General features: G+C 44.7%; 37 non-coding genes across 37 annotated transcripts; all 37 read left to right on the top strand.

Moving 5' to 3' along the window:
- Positions 1 to 170: 170 nt before the first annotated feature.
- Positions 171 to 243, top strand: trnak-cuu (transfer RNA lysine (anticodon CUU)). Its single transcript has one exon. It is a non-coding gene; the product is annotated as a tRNA-Lys (tRNA).
- A 445-nt stretch (positions 244 to 688) lies between these two features.
- Positions 689 to 761, top strand: trnak-cuu (transfer RNA lysine (anticodon CUU)). The gene has a single exon. It is a non-coding gene; the product is annotated as a tRNA-Lys (tRNA).
- Positions 762 to 1723: 962 nt separating this feature from the next.
- On the top strand, positions 1724 to 1796 carry trnak-cuu (transfer RNA lysine (anticodon CUU)). The gene has a single exon. It is a non-coding gene; the product is annotated as a tRNA-Lys (tRNA).
- A 445-nt stretch (positions 1797 to 2241) lies between these two features.
- trnak-cuu (transfer RNA lysine (anticodon CUU)) lies at positions 2242 to 2314 on the top strand. The gene has a single exon. It is a non-coding gene; the product is annotated as a tRNA-Lys (tRNA).
- A 445-nt stretch (positions 2315 to 2759) lies between these two features.
- On the top strand, positions 2760 to 2832 carry trnak-cuu (transfer RNA lysine (anticodon CUU)). The gene has a single exon. It is a non-coding gene; the product is annotated as a tRNA-Lys (tRNA).
- A 445-nt stretch (positions 2833 to 3277) lies between these two features.
- Positions 3278 to 3350, top strand: trnak-cuu (transfer RNA lysine (anticodon CUU)). Its single transcript has one exon. It is a non-coding gene; the product is annotated as a tRNA-Lys (tRNA).
- A 445-nt stretch (positions 3351 to 3795) lies between these two features.
- Positions 3796 to 3868, top strand: trnak-cuu (transfer RNA lysine (anticodon CUU)). The gene has a single exon. It is a non-coding gene; the product is annotated as a tRNA-Lys (tRNA).
- A 445-nt stretch (positions 3869 to 4313) lies between these two features.
- trnak-cuu (transfer RNA lysine (anticodon CUU)) lies at positions 4314 to 4386 on the top strand. The gene has a single exon. It is a non-coding gene; the product is annotated as a tRNA-Lys (tRNA).
- Positions 4387 to 4831: 445 nt separating this feature from the next.
- On the top strand, positions 4832 to 4904 carry trnak-cuu (transfer RNA lysine (anticodon CUU)). The gene has a single exon. It is a non-coding gene; the product is annotated as a tRNA-Lys (tRNA).
- Positions 4905 to 5350: 446 nt separating this feature from the next.
- Positions 5351 to 5423, top strand: trnak-cuu (transfer RNA lysine (anticodon CUU)). Its single transcript has one exon. It is a non-coding gene; the product is annotated as a tRNA-Lys (tRNA).
- Positions 5424 to 5868: 445 nt separating this feature from the next.
- On the top strand, positions 5869 to 5941 carry trnak-cuu (transfer RNA lysine (anticodon CUU)). The gene has a single exon. It is a non-coding gene; the product is annotated as a tRNA-Lys (tRNA).
- A 445-nt stretch (positions 5942 to 6386) lies between these two features.
- trnak-cuu (transfer RNA lysine (anticodon CUU)) lies at positions 6387 to 6459 on the top strand. The gene has a single exon. It is a non-coding gene; the product is annotated as a tRNA-Lys (tRNA).
- Positions 6460 to 6904: 445 nt separating this feature from the next.
- On the top strand, positions 6905 to 6977 carry trnak-cuu (transfer RNA lysine (anticodon CUU)). Its single transcript has one exon. It is a non-coding gene; the product is annotated as a tRNA-Lys (tRNA).
- Positions 6978 to 7422: 445 nt separating this feature from the next.
- Positions 7423 to 7495, top strand: trnak-cuu (transfer RNA lysine (anticodon CUU)). Its single transcript has one exon. It is a non-coding gene; the product is annotated as a tRNA-Lys (tRNA).
- A 445-nt stretch (positions 7496 to 7940) lies between these two features.
- On the top strand, positions 7941 to 8013 carry trnak-cuu (transfer RNA lysine (anticodon CUU)). Its single transcript has one exon. It is a non-coding gene; the product is annotated as a tRNA-Lys (tRNA).
- A 445-nt stretch (positions 8014 to 8458) lies between these two features.
- Positions 8459 to 8531, top strand: trnak-cuu (transfer RNA lysine (anticodon CUU)). The gene has a single exon. It is a non-coding gene; the product is annotated as a tRNA-Lys (tRNA).
- Positions 8532 to 8976: 445 nt separating this feature from the next.
- Positions 8977 to 9049, top strand: trnak-cuu (transfer RNA lysine (anticodon CUU)). Its single transcript has one exon. It is a non-coding gene; the product is annotated as a tRNA-Lys (tRNA).
- Positions 9050 to 9494: 445 nt separating this feature from the next.
- trnak-cuu (transfer RNA lysine (anticodon CUU)) lies at positions 9495 to 9567 on the top strand. The gene has a single exon. It is a non-coding gene; the product is annotated as a tRNA-Lys (tRNA).
- Positions 9568 to 10012: 445 nt separating this feature from the next.
- Positions 10013 to 10085, top strand: trnak-cuu (transfer RNA lysine (anticodon CUU)). Its single transcript has one exon. It is a non-coding gene; the product is annotated as a tRNA-Lys (tRNA).
- Positions 10086 to 10530: 445 nt separating this feature from the next.
- Positions 10531 to 10603, top strand: trnak-cuu (transfer RNA lysine (anticodon CUU)). Its single transcript has one exon. It is a non-coding gene; the product is annotated as a tRNA-Lys (tRNA).
- A 445-nt stretch (positions 10604 to 11048) lies between these two features.
- Positions 11049 to 11121, top strand: trnak-cuu (transfer RNA lysine (anticodon CUU)). The gene has a single exon. It is a non-coding gene; the product is annotated as a tRNA-Lys (tRNA).
- Positions 11122 to 11566: 445 nt separating this feature from the next.
- On the top strand, positions 11567 to 11639 carry trnak-cuu (transfer RNA lysine (anticodon CUU)). The gene has a single exon. It is a non-coding gene; the product is annotated as a tRNA-Lys (tRNA).
- A 445-nt stretch (positions 11640 to 12084) lies between these two features.
- Positions 12085 to 12157, top strand: trnak-cuu (transfer RNA lysine (anticodon CUU)). Its single transcript has one exon. It is a non-coding gene; the product is annotated as a tRNA-Lys (tRNA).
- Positions 12158 to 12602: 445 nt separating this feature from the next.
- trnak-cuu (transfer RNA lysine (anticodon CUU)) lies at positions 12603 to 12675 on the top strand. Its single transcript has one exon. It is a non-coding gene; the product is annotated as a tRNA-Lys (tRNA).
- Positions 12676 to 13120: 445 nt separating this feature from the next.
- trnak-cuu (transfer RNA lysine (anticodon CUU)) lies at positions 13121 to 13193 on the top strand. The gene has a single exon. It is a non-coding gene; the product is annotated as a tRNA-Lys (tRNA).
- A 445-nt stretch (positions 13194 to 13638) lies between these two features.
- Positions 13639 to 13711, top strand: trnak-cuu (transfer RNA lysine (anticodon CUU)). The gene has a single exon. It is a non-coding gene; the product is annotated as a tRNA-Lys (tRNA).
- A 445-nt stretch (positions 13712 to 14156) lies between these two features.
- On the top strand, positions 14157 to 14229 carry trnak-cuu (transfer RNA lysine (anticodon CUU)). Its single transcript has one exon. It is a non-coding gene; the product is annotated as a tRNA-Lys (tRNA).
- Positions 14230 to 14674: 445 nt separating this feature from the next.
- trnak-cuu (transfer RNA lysine (anticodon CUU)) lies at positions 14675 to 14747 on the top strand. The gene has a single exon. It is a non-coding gene; the product is annotated as a tRNA-Lys (tRNA).
- Positions 14748 to 15192: 445 nt separating this feature from the next.
- On the top strand, positions 15193 to 15265 carry trnak-cuu (transfer RNA lysine (anticodon CUU)). Its single transcript has one exon. It is a non-coding gene; the product is annotated as a tRNA-Lys (tRNA).
- A 445-nt stretch (positions 15266 to 15710) lies between these two features.
- Positions 15711 to 15783, top strand: trnak-cuu (transfer RNA lysine (anticodon CUU)). The gene has a single exon. It is a non-coding gene; the product is annotated as a tRNA-Lys (tRNA).
- A 445-nt stretch (positions 15784 to 16228) lies between these two features.
- On the top strand, positions 16229 to 16301 carry trnak-cuu (transfer RNA lysine (anticodon CUU)). The gene has a single exon. It is a non-coding gene; the product is annotated as a tRNA-Lys (tRNA).
- Positions 16302 to 16746: 445 nt separating this feature from the next.
- trnak-cuu (transfer RNA lysine (anticodon CUU)) lies at positions 16747 to 16819 on the top strand. Its single transcript has one exon. It is a non-coding gene; the product is annotated as a tRNA-Lys (tRNA).
- A 445-nt stretch (positions 16820 to 17264) lies between these two features.
- Positions 17265 to 17337, top strand: trnak-cuu (transfer RNA lysine (anticodon CUU)). Its single transcript has one exon. It is a non-coding gene; the product is annotated as a tRNA-Lys (tRNA).
- A 445-nt stretch (positions 17338 to 17782) lies between these two features.
- On the top strand, positions 17783 to 17855 carry trnak-cuu (transfer RNA lysine (anticodon CUU)). The gene has a single exon. It is a non-coding gene; the product is annotated as a tRNA-Lys (tRNA).
- Positions 17856 to 18300: 445 nt separating this feature from the next.
- On the top strand, positions 18301 to 18373 carry trnak-cuu (transfer RNA lysine (anticodon CUU)). Its single transcript has one exon. It is a non-coding gene; the product is annotated as a tRNA-Lys (tRNA).
- Positions 18374 to 19335: 962 nt separating this feature from the next.
- Positions 19336 to 19408, top strand: trnak-cuu (transfer RNA lysine (anticodon CUU)). Its single transcript has one exon. It is a non-coding gene; the product is annotated as a tRNA-Lys (tRNA).
- A 445-nt stretch (positions 19409 to 19853) lies between these two features.
- trnak-cuu (transfer RNA lysine (anticodon CUU)) lies at positions 19854 to 19926 on the top strand. Its single transcript has one exon. It is a non-coding gene; the product is annotated as a tRNA-Lys (tRNA).
- The last annotated feature ends 366 nt before the right edge of the window (positions 19927 to 20292 follow it).

Below are 20292 nucleotides of genomic sequence, written 5' to 3'. Positions count from 1 at the left end.
TGAGGCTCAAACTCACAACCGTGACATCAATTTACTGCATACTGCTGTATAAGTACAACACGCTAACCGAATGCACCACAGGATCCATTAACAACATTCTCACTGATCACCATATTTTGCTCAAACAGAGCTGTACGATATTCAGACCAAGTAATTATCACTGTTGAAGTGCCTGGCTAGCTCAGTCGGTAGAGCATGAGACTCTTAATCTCAGGGTCGTGGGTTCGAGCCCCACGTTGGGCGAATCTTTTCTCTTCCGAAGCACGAACTCACTTTGCAAACAGCCATCCGCTTGGACATTCGAGCAGGCTTGCCACCCTGCATTGCTGACTTGTCAGGCATAGCTGGTTTTACAGAAGACTATGGATTTGAATCCTAGCTATACCTTCACTCTGACCTTTTATCTCAATGACATACCTATTACCAATGAAACGTCCTCCTAAATGGTTTGAAGCAATGCTCCTTTTCTCGACAAGAAATAGACAGGCAGAAGGTTCAAGAAAAATACTTGCATCTGCTGAGGCTCAAACTCACAACCGTGACATCAATTTACTGCATACTGCTGTATAAGTACAACACGCTAACCGAATGCACCACAGGATCCATTAACAACATTCTCACTGATCACCATATTTTGCTCAAACAGAGCTGTACGATATTCAGACCAAGTAATTATCACTGTTGAGGTGCCTGGCTAGCTCAGTCGGTAGAGCATGAGACTCTTAATCTCAGGGTCGTGGGTTCGAGCCCCACGTTGGGTGAATCTTTTCTCTTCCGAAGCACGAACTCACTTTGCAAACAGCCATCCGCTTGGACTTTCGAGCAGGCTTGCCACCCTGCATTGCTGACGTGTCAGGCATAGCTGGTTTTACAGAAGACTATGGATTTGAATCCTAGCTATACCTTCACTCTGACCTTTTATCTCAATGACATACCTATTACCAATGAAACGTCCTCCTAAATGGTTTGAAGCAATGCTCCTTTTCTCGACAAGAAATAGACAGGCAGAAGGTTCAAGAAAAATACTTGCATCTGCTGAGGCTCAAACTCACAACCGTGACATCAATTTACTGCATACTGCTGTATAAGTACAACACGCTAACCGAATGCACCACAGGATCCATTAACAACATTCTCACTGATCACCATATTTTGCTCAAACAGAGCTGTACGATATTCAGACCAAGTAATTATCACTGTTGAGGTGCCTGGCTAGCTCAGTCGGTAGAGCATGAGACTCTTAATCTCAGGGTCGTGGGTTCGAGCCCCACGTTGGGGAACTTTTCTCTTCCGAAGCACGAACTCACTTTGCAAACAGCCATCCGCTTGGACTTTCGAGCAGGCTTGCCACCCTGCATTGCTGACGTGTCAGGCATAGCTGGTTTTACAGAAGACTATGGATTTGAATCCTAGCTATACCTTCACTCTGACCTTTTATCTCAATGACATACCTATTACCAATGAAACGTCCTCCTAAATGGTTTGAAGCAATGCTCCTTTTCTCGACAAGAAATAGACAGGCAGAAGGTTCAAGAAAAATACTTGCATCTGCTGAGGCTCAAACTCACAACCGTGACATCAATTTACTGCATACTGCTGTATAAGTACAACACGCTAACCGAATGCACCACAGGATCCATTAACAACACTTCTCACTGATCACCATATTTTGCTCAAACAGAGCTGTACGATATTCAGACCAAGTAATTATCACTGTTGAAGTGCCTGGCTAGCTCAGTCGGTAGAGCATGAGACTCTTAATCTCAGGGTCGTGGGTTCGAGCCCCACGTTGGGTGAATCTTTTCTCTTCCGAAGCACGAACTCACTTTGCAAACAGCCATCCGCTTGGACTTTCGAGCAGGCTTGCCACCCTGCATTGCTGACGTGTCAGGCATAGCTGGTGTTACAGAAGACTATGGATTTGAATCCTAGCTATACCTTCACTCTGACCTTTTATCTCAATGACATACCTATTACCAATGAAACGTCCTCCTAAATGGTTTGAAGCAATGCTCCTTTTCTCGACAAGAAATAGACAGGCAGAGGGTTCAAGAAAAATACTTGCATCTGCTGAGGCTCAAACTCACAACCGTGACATCAATTTACTGCATACTGCTGTATAAGTACAACACGCTAACCGAATGCACCACAGGATCCATTAACAACATTCTCACTGATCACCATATTTTGCTCAAACAGAGCTGTACGATATTCAGACCAAGTAATTATCACTGTTGAGGTGCCTGGCTAGCTCAGTCGGTAGAGCATGAGACTCTTAATCTCAGGGTCGTGGGTTCGAGCCCCACGTTGGGCGAATCTTTTCTCTTCCGAAGCACGAACTCACTTTGCAAACAGCCATCCGCTTGGACTTTCGAGCAGGCTTGCCACCCTGCATTGCTGACGTGTCAGGCATAGCTGGTGTTACAGAAGACTATGGATTTGAATCCTAGCTATACCTTCACTCTGACCTTTTATCTCAATGACATACCTATTACCAATGAAACGTCCTCCTAAATGGTTTGAAGCAATGCTCCTTTTCTCGACAAGAAATAGACAGGCAGAGGGTTCAAGAAAAATACTTGCATCTGCTGAGGCTCAAACTCACAACCGTGACATCAATTTACTGCATACTGCTGTATAAGTACAACACGCTAACCGAATGCACCACAGGATCCATTAACAACATTCTCACTGATCACCATATTTTGCTCAAACAGAGCTGTACGATATTCAGACCAAGTAATTATCACTGTTGAAGTGCCTGGCTAGCTCAGTCGGTAGAGCATGAGACTCTTAATCTCAGGGTCGTGGGTTCGAGCCCCACGTTGGGCGAATCTTTTCTCTTCCGAAGCACGAACTCACTTTGCAAACAGCCATCCGCTTGGACTTTCGAGCAGGCTTGCCACCCTGCATTGCTGACTTGTCAGGCATAGCTGGTTTTACAGAAGACTATGGATTTGAATCCTAGCTATACCTTCACTCTGACCTTTTATCTCAATGACATACCTATTACCAATGAAACGTCCTCCTAAATGGTTTGAAGCAATGCTCCTTTTCTCGACAAGAAATAGACAGGCAGAAGGTTCAAGAAAAATACTTGCATCTGCTGAGGCTCAAACTCACAACCGTGACATCAATTTACTGCATACTGCTGTATAAGTACAACACGCTAACCGAATGCACCACAGGATCCATTAACAACATTCTCACTGATCACCATATTTTGCTCAAACAGAGCTGTACGATATTCAGACCAAGTAATTATCACTGTTGAAGTGCCTGGCTAGCTCAGTCGGTAGAGCATGAGACTCTTAATCTCAGGGTCGTGGGTTCGAGCCCCACGTTGGGCGAATCTTTTCTCTTCCGAAGCACGAACTCACTTTGCAAACAGCCATCCGCTTGGACTTTCGAGCAGGCTTGCCACCCTGCATTGCTGACGTGTCAGGCATAGCTGGTTTTACAGAAGACTATGGATTTGAATCCTAGCTATACCTTCACTCTGACCTTTTATCTCAATGACATACCTATTACCAATGAAACGTCCTCCTAAATGGTTTGAAGCAATGCTCCTTTTCTCGACAAGAAATAGACAGGCAGAAGGTTCAAGAAAAATACTTGCATCTGCTGAGGCTCAAACTCACAACCGTGACATCAATTTACTGCATACTGCTGTATAAGTACAACACGCTAACCGAATGCACCACAGGATCCATTAACAACATTCTCACTGATCACCATATTTTGCTCAAACAGAGCTGTACGATATTCAGACCAAGTAATTATCACTGTTGAGGTGCCTGGCTAGCTCAGTCGGTAGAGCATGAGACTCTTAATCTCAGGGTCGTGGGTTCGAGCCCCACGTTGGGCGAATCTTTTCTCTTCCGAAGCACGAACTCACTTTGCAAACAGCCATCCGCTTGGACTTTCGAGCAGGCTTGCCACCCTGCATTGCTGACGTGTCAGGCATAGCTGGTTTTACAGAAGACTATGGATTTGAATCCTAGCTATACCTTCACTCTGACCTTTTATCTCAATGACATACCTATTACCAATGAAACGTCCTCCTAAATGGTTTGAAGCAATGCTCCTTTTCTCGACAAGAAATAGACAGGCAGAAGGTTCAAGAAAAATACTTGCATCTGCTGAGGCTCAAACTCACAACCGTGACATCAATTTACTGCATACTGCTGTATAAGTACAACACGCTAACCGAATGCACCACAGGATCCATTAACAACATTCTCACTGATCACCATATTTTGCTCAAACAGAGCTGTACGATATTCAGACCAAGTAATTATCACTGTTGAAGTGCCTGGCTAGCTCAGTCGGTAGAGCATGAGACTCTTAATCTCAGGGTCGTGGGTTCGAGCCCCACGTTGGGCGAATCTTTTCTCTTCCGAAGCACGAACTCACTTTGCAAACAGCCATCCGCTTGGACTTTCGAGCAGGCTTGCCACCCTGCATTGCTGACGTGTCAGGCATAGCTGGTTTTACAGAAGACTATGGATTTGAATCCTAGCTATACCTTCACTCTGACCTTTTATCTCAATGACATACCTATTACCAATGAAACGTCCTCCTAAATGGTTTGAAGCAATGCTCCTTTTCTCGACAAGAAATAGACAGGCAGAGGGTTCAAGAAAAATACTTGCATCTGCTGAGGCTCAAACTCACAACCGTGACATCAATTTACTGCATACTGCTGTATAAGTACAACACGCTAACCGAATGCACCACAGGATCCATTAACAACATTCTCACTGATCACCATATTTTGCTCAAACAGAGCTGTACGATATTCAGACCAAGTAATTATCACTGTTGAGGTGCCTGGCTAGCTCAGTCGGTAGAGCATGAGACTCTTAATCTCAGGGTCGTGGGTTCGAGCCCCACGTTGGGCGAATCTTTTCTCTTCCGAAGCACGAACTCACTTTGCAAACAGCCATCCGCTTGGACTTTCGAGCAGGCTTGCCACCCTGCATTGCTGACTTGTCAGGCATAGCTGGTTTTACAGAAGACTATGGATTTGAATCCTAGCTATACCTTCACTCTGACCTTTTATCTCAATGACATACCTATTACCAATGAAACGTCCTCCTAAATGGTTTGAAGCAATGCTCCTTTTCTCGACAAGAAATAGACAGGCAGAAGGTTCAAGAAAAATACTTGCATCTGCTGAGGCTCAAACTCACAACCGTGACATCAATTTACTGCATACTGCTGTATAAGTACAACACGCTAACCGAATGCACCACAGGATCCATTAACAACACTTCTCACTGATCACCATATTTTGCTCAAACAGAGCTGTACGATATTCAGACCAAGTAATTATCACTGTTGAAGTGCCTGGCTAGCTCAGTCGGTAGAGCATGAGACTCTTAATCTCAGGGTCGTGGGTTCGAGCCCCACGTTGGGTGACACTTTTCTCTTCCGAAGCACGAACTCACTTTGCAAACAGCCATCCGCTTGGACTTTCGAGCAGGCTTGCCACCCTGCATTGCTGACGTGTCAGGCATAGCTGGTGTTACAGAAGACTATGGATTTGAATCCTAGCTATACCTTCACTCTGACCTTTTATCTCAATGACATACCTATTACCAATGAAACGTCCTCCTAAATGGTTTGAAGCAATGCTCCTTTTCTCGACAAGAAATAGACAGGCAGAGGGTTCAAGAAAAATACTTGCATCTGCTGAGGCTCAAACTCACAACCGTGACATCAATTTACTGCATACTGCTGTATAAGTACAACACGCTAACCGAATGCACCACAGGATCCATTAACAACATTCTCACTGATCACCATATTTTGCTCAAACAGAGCTGTACGATATTCAGACCAAGTAATTATCACTGTTGAAGTGCCTGGCTAGCTCAGTCGGTAGAGCATGAGACTCTTAATCTCAGGGTCGTGGGTTCGAGCCCCACGTTGGGCGAATCTTTTCTCTTCCGAAGCACGAACTCACTTTGCAAACAGCCATCCGCTTGGACATTCGAGCAGGCTTGCCACCCTGCATTGCTGACGTGTCAGGCATAGCTGGTTTTACAGAAGACTATGGATTTGAATCCTAGCTATACCTTCACTCTGACCTTTTATCTCAATGACATACCTATTACCAATGAAACGTCCTCCTAAATGGTTTGAAGCAATGCTCCTTTTCTCGACAAGAAATAGACAGGCAGAAGGTTCAAGAAAAATACTTGCATCTGCTGAGGCTCAAACTCACAACCGTGACATCAATTTACTGCATACTGCTGTATAAGTACAACACGCTAACCGAATGCACCACAGGATCCATTAACAACATTCTCACTGATCACCATATTTTGCTCAAACAGAGCTGTACGATATTCAGACCAAGTAATTATCACTGTTGAAGTGCCTGGCTAGCTCAGTCGGTAGAGCATGAGACTCTTAATCTCAGGGTCGTGGGTTCGAGCCCCACGTTGGGCGAATCTTTTCTCTTCCGAAGCACGAACTCACTTTGCAAACAGCCATCCGCTTGGACATTCGAGCAGGCTTGCCACCCTGCATTGCTGACTTGTCAGGCATAGCTGGTTTTACAGAAGACTATGGATTTGAATCCTAGCTATACCTTCACTCTGACCTTTTATCTCAATGACATACCTATTACCAATGAAACGTCCTCCTAAATGGTTTGAAGCAATGCTCCTTTTCTCGACAAGAAATAGACAGGCAGAAGGTTCAAGAAAAATACTTGCATCTGCTGAGGCTCAAACTCACAACCGTGACATCAATTTACTGCATACTGCTGTATAAGTACAACACGCTAACCGAATGCACCACAGGATCCATTAACAACATTCTCACTGATCACCATATTTTGCTCAAACAGAGCTGTACGATATTCAGACCAAGTAATTATCACTGTTGAGGTGCCTGGCTAGCTCAGTCGGTAGAGCATGAGACTCTTAATCTCAGGGTCGTGGGTTCGAGCCCCACGTTGGGCGAATCTTTTCTCTTCCGAAGCACGAACTCACTTTGCAAACAGCCATCCGCTTGGACTTTCGAGCAGGCTTGCCACCCTGCATTGCTGACGTGTCAGGCATAGCTGGTTTTACAGAAGACTATGGATTTGAATCCTAGCTATACCTTCACTCTGACCTTTTATCTCAATGACATACCTATTACCAATGAAACGTCCTCCTAAATGGTTTGAAGCAATGCTCCTTTTCTCGACAAGAAATAGACAGGCAGAAGGTTCAAGAAAAATACTTGCATCTGCTGAGGCTCAAACTCACAACCGTGACATCAATTTACTGCATACTGCTGTATAAGTACAACACGCTAACCGAATGCACCACAGGATCCATTAACAACATTCTCACTGATCACCATATTTTGCTCAAACAGAGCTGTACGATATTCAGACCAAGTAATTATCACTGTTGAAGTGCCTGGCTAGCTCAGTCGGTAGAGCATGAGACTCTTAATCTCAGGGTCGTGGGTTCGAGCCCCACGTTGGGCGAATCTTTTCTCTTCCGAAGCACGAACTCACTTTGCAAACAGCCATCCGCTTGGACTTTCGAGCAGGCTTGCCACCCTGCATTGCTGACGTGTCAGGCATAGCTGGTGTTACAGAAGACTATGGATTTGAATCCTAGCTATACCTTCACTCTGACCTTTTATCTCAATGACATACCTATTACCAATGAAACGTCCTCCTAAATGGTTTGAAGCAATGCTCCTTTTCTCAACAAGAAATAGACAGGCAGAGGGTTCAAGAAAAATACTTGCATCTGCTGAGGCTCAAACTCACAACCGTGACATCAATTTACTGCATACTGCTGTATAAGTACAACACGCTAACCGAATGCACCACAGGATCCATTAACAACATTCTCACTGATCACCATATTTTGCTCAAACAGAGCTGTACGATATTCAGACCAAGTAATTATCACTGTTGAAGTGCCTGGCTAGCTCAGTCGGTAGAGCATGAGACTCTTAATCTCAGGGTCGTGGGTTCGAGCCCCACGTTGGGCGAATCTTTTCTCTTCCGAAGCACGAACTCACTTTGCAAACAGCCATCCGCTTGGACTTTCGAGCAGGCTTGCCACCCTGCATTGCTGACGTGTCAGGCATAGCTGGTTTTACAGAAGACTATGGATTTGAATCCTAGCTATACCTTCACTCTGACCTTTTATCTCAATGACATACCTATTACCAATGAAACGTCCTCCTAAATGGTTTGAAGCAATGCTCCTTTTCTCAACAAGAAATAGACAGGCAGAGGGTTCAAGAAAAATACTTGCATCTGCTGAGGCTCAAACTCACAACCGTGACATCAATTTACTGCATACTGCTGTATAAGTACAACACGCTAACCGAATGCACCACAGGATCCATTAACAACATTCTCACTGATCACCATATTTTGCTCAAACAGAGCTGTACGATATTCAGACCAAGTAATTATCACTGTTGAGGTGCCTGGCTAGCTCAGTCGGTAGAGCATGAGACTCTTAATCTCAGGGTCGTGGGTTCGAGCCCCACGTTGGGCGAATCTTTTCTCTTCCGAAGCACGAACTCACTTTGCAAACAGCCATCCGCTTGGACTTTCGAGCAGGCTTGCCACCCTGCATTGCTGACGTGTCAGGCATAGCTGGTTTTACAGAAGACTATGGATTTGAATCCTAGCTATACCTTCACTCTGACCTTTTATCTCAATGACAGACCTATTACCAATGAAACGTCCTCCTAAATGGTTTGAAGCAATGCTCCTTTTCTCGACAAGAAATAGACAGGCAGAAGGTTCAAGAAAAATACTTGCATCTGCTGAGGCTCAAACTCACAACCGTGACATCAATTTACTGCATACTGCTGTATAAGTACAACACGCTAACCGAATGCACCACAGGATCCATTAACAACATTCTCACTGATCACCATATTTTGCTCAAACAGAGCTGTACGATATTCAGACCAAGTAATTATCACTGTTGAGGTGCCTGGCTAGCTCAGTCGGTAGAGCATGAGACTCTTAATCTCAGGGTCGTGGGTTCGAGCCCCACGTTGGGCGAATCTTTTCTCTTCCGAAGCACGAACTCACTTTGCAAACAGCCATCCGCTTGGACTTTCGAGCAGGCTTGCCACCCTGCATTGCTGACGTGTCAGGCATAGCTGGTGTTACAGAAGACTATGGATTTGAATCCTAGCTATACCTTCACTCTGACCTTTTATCTCAATGACATACCTATTACCAATGAAACGTCCTCCTAAATGGTTTGAAGCAATGCTCCTTTTCTCAACAAGAAATAGACAGGCAGAGGGTTCAAGAAAAATACTTGCATCTGCTGAGGCTCAAACTCACAACCGTGACATCAATTTACTGCATACTGCTGTATAAGTACAACACGCTAACCGAATGCACCACAGGATCCATTAACAACATTCTCACTGATCACCATATTTTGCTCAAACAGAGCTGTACGATATTCAGACCAAGTAATTATCACTGTTGAAGTGCCTGGCTAGCTCAGTCGGTAGAGCATGAGACTCTTAATCTCAGGGTCGTGGGTTCGAGCCCCACGTTGGGCGAATCTTTTCTCTTCCGAAGCACGAACTCACTTTGCAAACAGCCATCCGCTTGGACTTTCGAGCAGGCTTGCCACCCTGCATTGCTGACGTGTCAGGCATAGCTGGTGTTACAGAAGACTATGGATTTGAATCCTAGCTATACCTTCACTCTGACCTTTTATCTCAATGACATACCTATTACCAATGAAACGTCCTCCTAAATGGTTTGAAGCAATGCTCCTTTTCTCAACAAGAAATAGACAGGCAGAGGGTTCAAGAAAAATACTTGCATCTGCTGAGGCTCAAACTCACAACCGTGACATCAATTTACTGCATACTGCTGTATAAGTACAACACGCTAACCGAATGCACCACAGGATCCATTAACAACATTCTCACTGATCACCATATTTTGCTCAAACAGAGCTGTACGATATTCAGACCAAGTAATTATCACTGTTGAAGTGCCTGGCTAGCTCAGTCGGTAGAGCATGAGACTCTTAATCTCAGGGTCGTGGGTTCGAGCCCCACGTTGGGCGAATCTTTTCTCTTCCGAAGCACGAACTCACTTTGCAAACAGCCATCCGCTTGGACATTCGAGCAGGCTTGCCACCCTGCATTGCTGACTTGTCAGGCATAGCTGGTTTTACAGAAGACTATGGATTTGAATCCTAGCTATACCTTCACTCTGACCTTTTATCTCAATGACAGACCTATTACCAATGAAACGTCCTCCTAAATGGTTTGAAGCAATGCTCCTTTTCTCAACAAGAAATAGACAGGCAGAGGGTTCAAGAAAAATACTTGCATCTGCTGAGGCTCAAACTCACAACCGTGACATCAATTTACTGCATACTGCTGTATAAGTACAACACGCTAACCGAATGCACCACAGGATCCATTAACAACATTCTCACTGATCACCATATTTTGCTCAAACAGAGCTGTACGATATTCAGACCAAGTAATTATCACTGTTGAAGTGCCTGGCTAGCTCAGTCGGTAGAGCATGAGACTCTTAATCTCAGGGTCGTGGGTTCGAGCCCCACGTTGGGCGAATCTTTTCTCTTCCGAAGCACGAACTCACTTTGCAAACAGCCATCCGCTTGGACTTTCGAGCAGGCTTGCCACCCTGCATTGCTGACGTGTCAGGCATAGCTGGTTTTACAGAAGACTATGGATTTGAATCCTAGCTATACCTTCACTCTGACCTTTTATCTCAATGACATACCTATTACCAATGAAACGTCCTCCTAAATGGTTTGAAGCAATGCTCCTTTTCTCGACAAGAAATAGACAGGCAGAAGGTTCAAGAAAAATACTTGCATCTGCTGAGGCTCAAACTCACAACCGTGACATCAATTTACTGCATACTGCTGTATAAGTACAACACGCTAACCGAATGCACCACAGGATCCATTAACAACATTCTCACTGATCACCATATTTTGCTCAAACAGAGCTGTACGATATTCAGACCAAGTAATTATCACTGTTGAGGTGCCTGGCTAGCTCAGTCGGTAGAGCATGAGACTCTTAATCTCAGGGTCGTGGGTTCGAGCCCCACGTTGGGCGAATCTTTTCTCTTCCGAAGCACGAACTCACTTTGCAAACAGCCATCCGCTTGGACTTTCGAGCAGGCTTGCCACCCTGCATTGCTGACGTGTCAGGCATAGCTGGTTTTACAGAAGACTATGGATTTGAATCCTAGCTATACCTTCACTCTGACCTTTTATCTCAATGACAGACCTATTACCAATGAAACGTCCTCCTAAATGGTTTGAAGCAATGCTCCTTTTCTCGACAAGAAATAGACAGGCAGAGGGTTCAAGAAAAATACTTGCATCTGCTGAGGCTCAAACTCACAACCGTGACATCAATTTACTGCATACTGCTGTATAAGTACAACACGCTAACCGAATGCACCACAGGATCCATTAACAACATTCTCACTGATCACCATATTTTGCTCAAACAGAGCTGTACGATATTCAGACCAAGTAATTATCACTGTTGAAGTGCCTGGCTAGCTCAGTCGGTAGAGCATGAGACTCTTAATCTCAGGGTCGTGGGTTCGAGCCCCACGTTGGGCGAATCTTTTCTCTTCCGAAGCACGAACTCACTTTGCAAACAGCCATCCGCTTGGACTTTCGAGCAGGCTTGCCACCCTGCATTGCTGACGTGTCAGGCATAGCTGGTGTTACAGAAGACTATGGATTTGAATCCTAGCTATACCTTCACTCTGACCTTTTATCTCAATGACATACCTATTACCAATGAAACGTCCTCCTAAATGGTTTGAAGCAATGCTCCTTTTCTCAACAAGAAATAGACAGGCAGAGGGTTCAAGAAAAATACTTGCATCTGCTGAGGCTCAAACTCACAACCGTGACATCAATTTACTGCATACTGCTGTATAAGTACAACACGCTAACCGAATGCACCACAGGATCCATTAACAACATTCTCACTGATCACCATATTTTGCTCAAACAGAGCTGTACGATATTCAGACCAAGTAATTATCACTGTTGAAGTGCCTGGCTAGCTCAGTCGGTAGAGCATGAGACTCTTAATCTCAGGGTCGTGGGTTCGAGCCCCACGTTGGGCGAATCTTTTCTCTTCCGAAGCACGAACTCACTTTGCAAACAGCCATCCGCTTGGACATTCGAGCAGGCTTGCCACCCTGCATTGCTGACTTGTCAGGCATAGCTGGTTTTACAGAAGACTATGGATTTGAATCCTAGCTATACCTTCACTCTGACCTTTTATCTCAATGACAGACCTATTACCAATGAAACGTCCTCCTAAATGGTTTGAAGCAATGCTCCTTTTCTCGACAAGAAATAGACAGGCAGAAGGTTCAAGAAAAATACTTGCATCTGCTGAGGCTCAAACTCACAACCGTGACATCAATTTACTGCATACTGCTGTATAAGTACAACACGCTAACCGAATGCACCACAGGATCCATTAACAACATTCTCACTGATCACCATATTTTGCTCAAACAGAGCTGTACGATATTCAGACCAAGTAATTATCACTGTTGAAGTGCCTGGCTAGCTCAGTCGGTAGAGCATGAGACTCTTAATCTCAGGGTCGTGGGTTCGAGCCCCACGTTGGGCGAATCTTTTCTCTTCCGAAGCACGAACTCACTTTGCAAACAGCCATCCGCTTGGACATTCGAGCAGGCTTGCCACCCTGCATTGCTGACGTGTCAGGCATAGCTGGTTTTACAGAAGACTATGGATTTGAATCCTAGCTATACCTTCACTCTGACCTTTTATCTCAATGACATACCTATTACCAATGAAACGTCCTCCTAAATGGTTTGAAGCAATGCTCCTTTTCTCGACAAGAAATAGACAGGCAGAAGGTTCAAGAAAAATACTTGCATCTGCTGAGGCTCAAACTCACAACCGTGACATCAATTTACTGCATACTGCTGTATAAGTACAACACGCTAACCGAATGCACCACAGGATCCATTAACAACATTCTCACTGATCACCATATTTTGCTCAAACAGAGCTGTACGATATTCAGACCAAGTAATTATCACTGTTGAAGTGCCTGGCTAGCTCAGTCGGTAGAGCATGAGACTCTTAATCTCAGGGTCGTGGGTTCGAGCCCCACGTTGGGTGAATCTTTTCTCTTCCGAAGCACGAACTCACTTTGCAAACAGCCATCCGCTTGGACATTCGAGCAGGCTTGCCACCCTGCATTGCTGACGTGTCAGGCATAGCTGGTTTTACAGAAGACTATGGATTTGAATCCTAGCTATACCTTCACTCTGACCTTTTATCTCAATGACATACCTATTACCAATGAAACGTCCTCCTAAATGGTTTGAAGCAATGCTCCTTTTCTCAACAAGAAATAGACAGGCAGAGGGTTCAAGAAAAATACTTGCATCTGCTGAGGCTCAAACTCACAACCGTGACATCAATTTACTGCATACTGCTGTATAAGTACAACACGCTAACCGAATGCACCACAGGATCCATTAACAACATTCTCACTGATCACCATATTTTGCTCAAACAGAGCTGTACGATATTCAGACCAAGTAATTATCACTGTTGAAGTGCCTGGCTAGCTCAGTCGGTAGAGCATGAGACTCTTAATCTCAGGGTCGTGGGTTCGAGCCCCACGTTGGGCGAATCTTTTCTCTTCCGAAGCACGAACTCACTTTGCAAACAGCCATCCGCTTGGACATTCGAGCAGGCTTGCCACCCTGCATTGCTGACTTGTCAGGCATAGCTGGTTTTACAGAAGACTATGGATTTGAATCCTAGCTATACCTTCACTCTGACCTTTTATCTCAATGACAGACCTATTACCAATGAAACGTCCTCCTAAATGGTTTGAAGCAATGCTCCTTTTCTCAACAAGAAATAGACAGGCAGAGGGTTCAAGAAAAATACTTGCATCTGCTGAGGCTCAAACTCACAACCGTGACATCAATTTACTGCATACTGCTGTATAAGTACAACACGCTAACCGAATGCACCACAGGATCCATTAACAACATTCTCACTGATCACCATATTTTGCTCAAACAGAGCTGTACGATATTCAGACCAAGTAATTATCACTGTTGAAGTGCCTGGCTAGCTCAGTCGGTAGAGCATGAGACTCTTAATCTCAGGGTCGTGGGTTCGAGCCCCACGTTGGGCGAATCTTTTCTCTTCCGAAGCACGAACTCACTTTGCAAACAGCCATCCGCTTGGACATTCGAGCAGGCTTGCCACCCTGCATTGCTGACTTGTCAGGCATAGCTGGTTTTACAGAAGACTATGGATTTGAATCCTAGCTATACCTTCACTCTGACCTTTTATCTCAATGACAGACCTATTACCAATGAAACGTCCTCCTAAATGGTTTGAAGCAATGCTCCTTTTCTCGACAAGAAATAGACAGGCAGAAGGTTCAAGAAAAATACTTGCATCTGCTGAGGCTCAAACTCACAACCGTGACATCAATTTACTGCATACTGCTGTATAAGTACAACACGCTAACCGAATGCACCACAGGATCCATTAACAACATTCTCACTGATCACCATATTTTGCTCAAACAGAGCTGTACGATATTCAGACCAAGTAATTATCACTGTTGAGGTGCCTGGCTAGCTCAGTCGGTAGAGCATGAGACTCTTAATCTCAGGGTCGTGGGTTCGAGCCCCACGTTGGGTGAATCTTTTCTCTTCCGAAGCACGAACTCACTTTGCAAACAGCCATCCGCTTGGACATTCGAGCAGGCTTGCCACCCTGCATTGCTGACTTGTCAGGCATAGCTGGTTTTACAGAAGACTATGGATTTGAATCCTAGCTATACCTTCACTCTGACCTTTTATCTCAATGACAGACCTATTACCAATGAAACGTCCTCCTAAATGGTTTGAAGCAATGCTCCTTTTCTCGACAAGAAATAGACAGGCAGAAGGTTCAAGAAAAATACTTGCATCTGCTGAGGCTCAAACTCACAACCGTGACATCAATTTACTGCATACTGCTGTATAAGTACAACACGCTAACCGAATGCACCACAGGATCCATTAACAACATTCTCACTGATCACCATATTTTGCTCAAACAGAGCTGTACGATATTCAGACCAAGTAATTATCACTGTTGAGGTGCCTGGCTAGCTCAGTCGGTAGAGCATGAGACTCTTAATCTCAGGGTCGTGGGTTCGAGCCCCACGTTGGGTGAATCTTTTCTCTTCCGAAGCACGAACTCACTTTGCAAACAGCCATCCGCTTGGACATTCGAGCAGGCTTGCCACCCTGCATTGCTGACTTGTCAGGCATAGCTGGTTTTACAGAAGACTATGGATTTGAATCCTAGCTATACCTTCACTCTGACCTTTTATCTCAATGACATACCTATTACCAATGAAACGTCCTCCTAAATGGTTTGAAGCAATGCTCCTTTTCTCGACAAGAAATAGACAGGCAGAAGGTTCAAGAAAAATACTTGCATCTGCTGAGGCTCAAACTCACAACCGTGACATCAATTTACTGCATACTGCTGTATAAGTACAACACGCTAACCGAATGCACCACAGGATCCATTAACAACATTCTCACTGATCACCATATTTTGCTCAAACAGAGCTGTACGATATTCAGACCAAGTAATTATCACTGTTGAGGTGCCTGGCTAGCTCAGTCGGTAGAGCATGAGACTCTTAATCTCAGGGTCGTGGGTTCGAGCCCCACGTTGGGTGAATCTTTTCTCTTCCGAAGCACGAACTCACTTTGCAAACAGCCATCCGCTTGGACATTCGAGCAGGCTTGCCACCCTGCATTGCTGACTTGTCAGGCATAGCTGGTTTTACAGAAGACTATGGATTTGAATCCTAGCTATACCTTCACTCTGACCTTTTATCTCAATGACATACCTATTACCAATGAAACGTCCTCCTAAATGGTTTGAAGCAATGCTCCTTTTCTCGACAAGAAATAGACAGGCAGAAGGTTCAAGAAAAATACTTGCATCTGCTGAGGCTCAAACTCACAACCGTGACATCAATTTACTGCATACTGCTGTATAAGTACAACACGCTAACCGAATGCACCACAGGATCCATTAACAACATTCTCACTGATCACCATATTTTGCTCAAACAGAGCTGTACGATATTCAGACCAAGTAATTATCACTGTTGAGGTGCCTGGCTAGCTCAGTCGGTAGAGCATGAGACTCTTAATCTCAGGGTCGTGGGTTCGAGCCCCACGTTGGGTGAATCTTTTCTCTTCCGAAGCACGAACTCACTTTGCAAACAGCCATCCGCTTGGACATTCGAGCAGGCTTGCCACCCTGCATTGCTGACTTGTCAGGCATAGCTGGTTTTACAGAAGACTATGGATTTGAATCCTAGCTATACCTTCACTCTGACCTTTTATCTCAATGACATACCTATTACCAATGAAACGTCCTCCTAAATGGTTTGAAGCAATGCTCCTTTTCTCGACAAGAAATAGACAGGCAGAAGGTTCAAGAAAAATACTTGCATCTGCTGAGGCTCAAACTCACAACCGTGACATCAATTTACTGCATACTGCTGTATAAGTACAACACGCTAACCGAATGCACCACAGGATCCATTAACAACATTCTCACTGATCACCATATTTTGCTCAAACAGAGCTGTACGATATTCAGACCAAGTAATTATCACTGTTGAGGTGCCTGGCTAGCTCAGTCGGTAGAGCATGAGACTCTTAATCTCAGGGTCGTGGGTTCGAGCCCCACGTTGGGCGAATCTTTTCTCTTCCGAAGCACGAACTCACTTTGCAAACAGCCATCCGCTTGGACATTCGAGCAGGCTTGCCACCCTGCATTGCTGACGTGTCAGGCATAGCTGGTTTTACAGAAGACTATGGATTTGAATCCTAGCTATACCTTCACTCTGACCTTTTATCTCAATGACAGACCTATTACCAATGAAACGTCCTCCTAAATGGTTTGAAGCAATGCTCCTTTTCTCGACAAGAAATAGACAGGCAGAAGGTTCAAGAAAAATACTTGCATCTGCTGAGGCTCAAACTCACAACCGTGACATCAATTTACTGCATACTGCTGTATAAGTACAACACGCTAACCGAATGCACCACAGGATCCATTAACAACATTCTCACTGATCACCATATTTTGCTCAAACAGAGCTGTACGATATTCAGACCAAGTAATTATCACTGTTGAGGTGCCTGGCTAGCTCAGTCGGTAGAGCATGAGACTCTTAATCTCAGGGTCGTGGGTTCGAGCCCCACGTTGGGCGAATCTTTTCTCTTCCGAAGCACGAACTCACTTTGCAAACAGCCATCCGCTTGGACATTCGAGCAGGCTTGCCACCCTGCATTGCTGACGTGTCAGGCATAGCTGGTTTTACAGAAGACTATGGATTTGAATCCTAGCTATACCTTCACTCTGACCTTTTATCTCAATGACATACCTATTACCAATGAAACGTCCTCCTAAATGGTTTGAAGCAATGCTCCTTTTCTCGACAAGAAATAGACAGGCAGAAGGTTCAAGAAAAATACTTGCATCTGCTGAGGCTCAAACTCACAACCGTGACATCAATTTACTGCATACTGCTGTATAAGTACAACACGCTAACCGAATGCACCACAGGATCCATTAACAACATTCTCACTGATCACCATATTTTGCTCAAACAGAGCTGTACGATATTCAGACCAAGTAATTATCACTGTTGAAGTGCCTGGCTAGCTCAGTCGGTAGAGCATGAGACTCTTAATCTCAGGGTCGTGGGTTCGAGCCCCACGTTGGGCGAATCTTTTCTCTTCCGAAGCACGAACTCACTTTGCAAACAGCCATCCGCTTGGACATTCGAGCAGGCTTGCCACCCTGCATTGCTGACGTGTCAGGCATAGCTGGTTTTACAGAAGACTATGGATTTGAATCCTAGCTATACCTTCACTCTGACCTTTTATCTCAATGACAGACCTATTACCAATGAAACGTCCTCCTAAATGGTTTGAAGCAATGCTCCTTTTCTCGACAAGAAATAGACAGGCAGAAGGTTCAAGAAAAATACTTGCATCTGCTGAGGCTCAAACTCACAACCGTGACATCAATTTACTGCATACTGCTGTATAAGTACAACACGCTAACCGAATGCACCACAGGATCCATTAACAACATTCTCACTGATCACCATATTTTGCTCAAACAGAGCTGTACGATATTCAGACCAAGTAATTATCACTGTTGAAGTGCCTGGCTAGCTCAGTCGGTAGAGCATGAGACTCTTAATCTCAGGGTCGTGGGTTCGAGCCCCACGTTGGGCGAATCTTTTCTCTTCCGAAGCACGAACTCACTTTGCAAACAGCCATCCGCTTGGACTTTCGAGCAGGCTTGCCACCCTGCATTGCTGACGTGTCAGGCATAGCTGGTTTTACAGAAGACTATGGATTTGAATCCTAGCTATACCTTCACTCTGACCTTTTATCTCAATGACATACCTATTACCAATGAAACGTCCTCCTAAATGGTTTGAAGCAATGCTCCTTTTCTCGACAAGAAATAGACAGGCAGAAGGTTCAAGAAAAATACTTGCATCTGCTGAGGCTCAAACTCACAACCGTGACATCAATTTACTGCATACTGCTGTATAAGTACAACACGCTAACCGAATGCACCACAGGATCCATTAACAACATTCTCACTGATCACCATATTTTGCTCAAACAGAGCTGTACGATATTCAGACCAAGTAATTATCACTGTTGAGGTGCCTGGCTAGCTCAGTCGGTAGAGCATGAGACTCTTAATCTCAGGGTCGTGGGTTCGAGCCCCACGTTGGGGAATCTTTTCTCTTCCGAAGCACGAACTCACTTTGCAAACAGCCATCCGCTTGGACTTTCGAGCAGGCTTGCCACCCTGCATTGCTGACGTGTCAGGCATAGCTGGTTTTACAGAAGACTATGGATTTGAATCCTAGCTATACCTTCACTCTGACCTTTTATCTCAATGACAGACCTATTACCAATGAAACGTCCTCCTAAATGGTTTGAAGCAATGCTCCTTTTCTCGACAAGAAATAGACAGGCAGAAGGTTCAAGAAAAATACTTGCATCTGCTGAGGCTCAAACTCATAACCGTGACATCAATTTACTGCATACTGCTGTATAAGTACAACACGCTAACCGAATGCACCACAGGATCCATTAACAACACTTTCACTGATCACCATATTTTGCTCAAACAGAGCTGTACGATATTCAGACCAAGTAATTATCACTGTTGAGGTGCCTGGCTAGCTCAGTCGGTAGAGCATGAGACTCTTAATCTCAGGGTCGTGGGTTCGAGCCCCACGTTGGGCGAATCTTTTCTCTTCCGAAGCACGAACTCACTTTGCAAACAGCCATCCGCTTGGACTTTCGAGCAGGCTTGCCACCCTGCATTGCTGACGTGTCAGGCATAGCTGGTGTTACAGAAGACTATGGATTTGAATCCTAGCTATACCTTCACTCTGACCTTTTATCTCAATGACATACCTATTACCAATGAAACGTCCTCCTAAATGGTTTGAAGCAATGCTCCTTTTCTCGACAAGAAATAGACAGGCAGAGGGTTCAAGAAAAATACTTGCATCTGCTGAGGCTCAAACTCACAACCGTGACATCAATTTACTGCATACTGCTGTATAAGTACAACACGCTAACCGAATGCACCACAGGATCCATTAACAACATTCTCACTGATCACCATATTTTGCTCAAACAGAGCTGTACGATATTCAGACCAAGTAATTATCACTGTTGAAGTGCCTGGCTAGCTCAGTCGGTAGAGCATGAGACTCTTAATCTCAGGGTCGTGGGTTCGAGCCCCACGTTGGGCGAATCTTTTCTCTTCCGAAGCACGAACTCACTTTGCAAACAGCCATCCGCTTGGACTTTCGAGCAGGCTTGCCACCCTGCATTGCTGACGTGTCAGGCATAGCTGGTGTTACAGAAGACTATGGATTTGAATCCTAGCTATACCTTCACTCTGACCTTTTATCTCAATGACATACCTATTACCAATGAAACGTCCTCCTAAATGGTTTGGAGCAATGCTCCTTTTCTCAACAAGAAATAGACAGGCAGAGGGTTCAAGAAAAATACTTGCATCTGCTGAGGCTCAAACTCACAACCGTGACATCAATTTACTGCATACTGCTGTATAAGTACAACACGCTAACCGAATGCACCACAGGATCCATTAA

This window comes from Salvelinus fontinalis, unplaced genomic scaffold, assembly GCF_029448725.1.
Source record: "Salvelinus fontinalis isolate EN_2023a unplaced genomic scaffold, ASM2944872v1 scaffold_2111, whole genome shotgun sequence".
In the NCBI taxonomy this organism is placed as follows: domain Eukaryota; kingdom Metazoa; phylum Chordata; class Actinopteri; order Salmoniformes; family Salmonidae; genus Salvelinus; species Salvelinus fontinalis.
The sequence above is the reverse complement of the archived record's forward strand: the minus strand, read 5'-3'. Positions and strand labels throughout refer to the sequence as shown.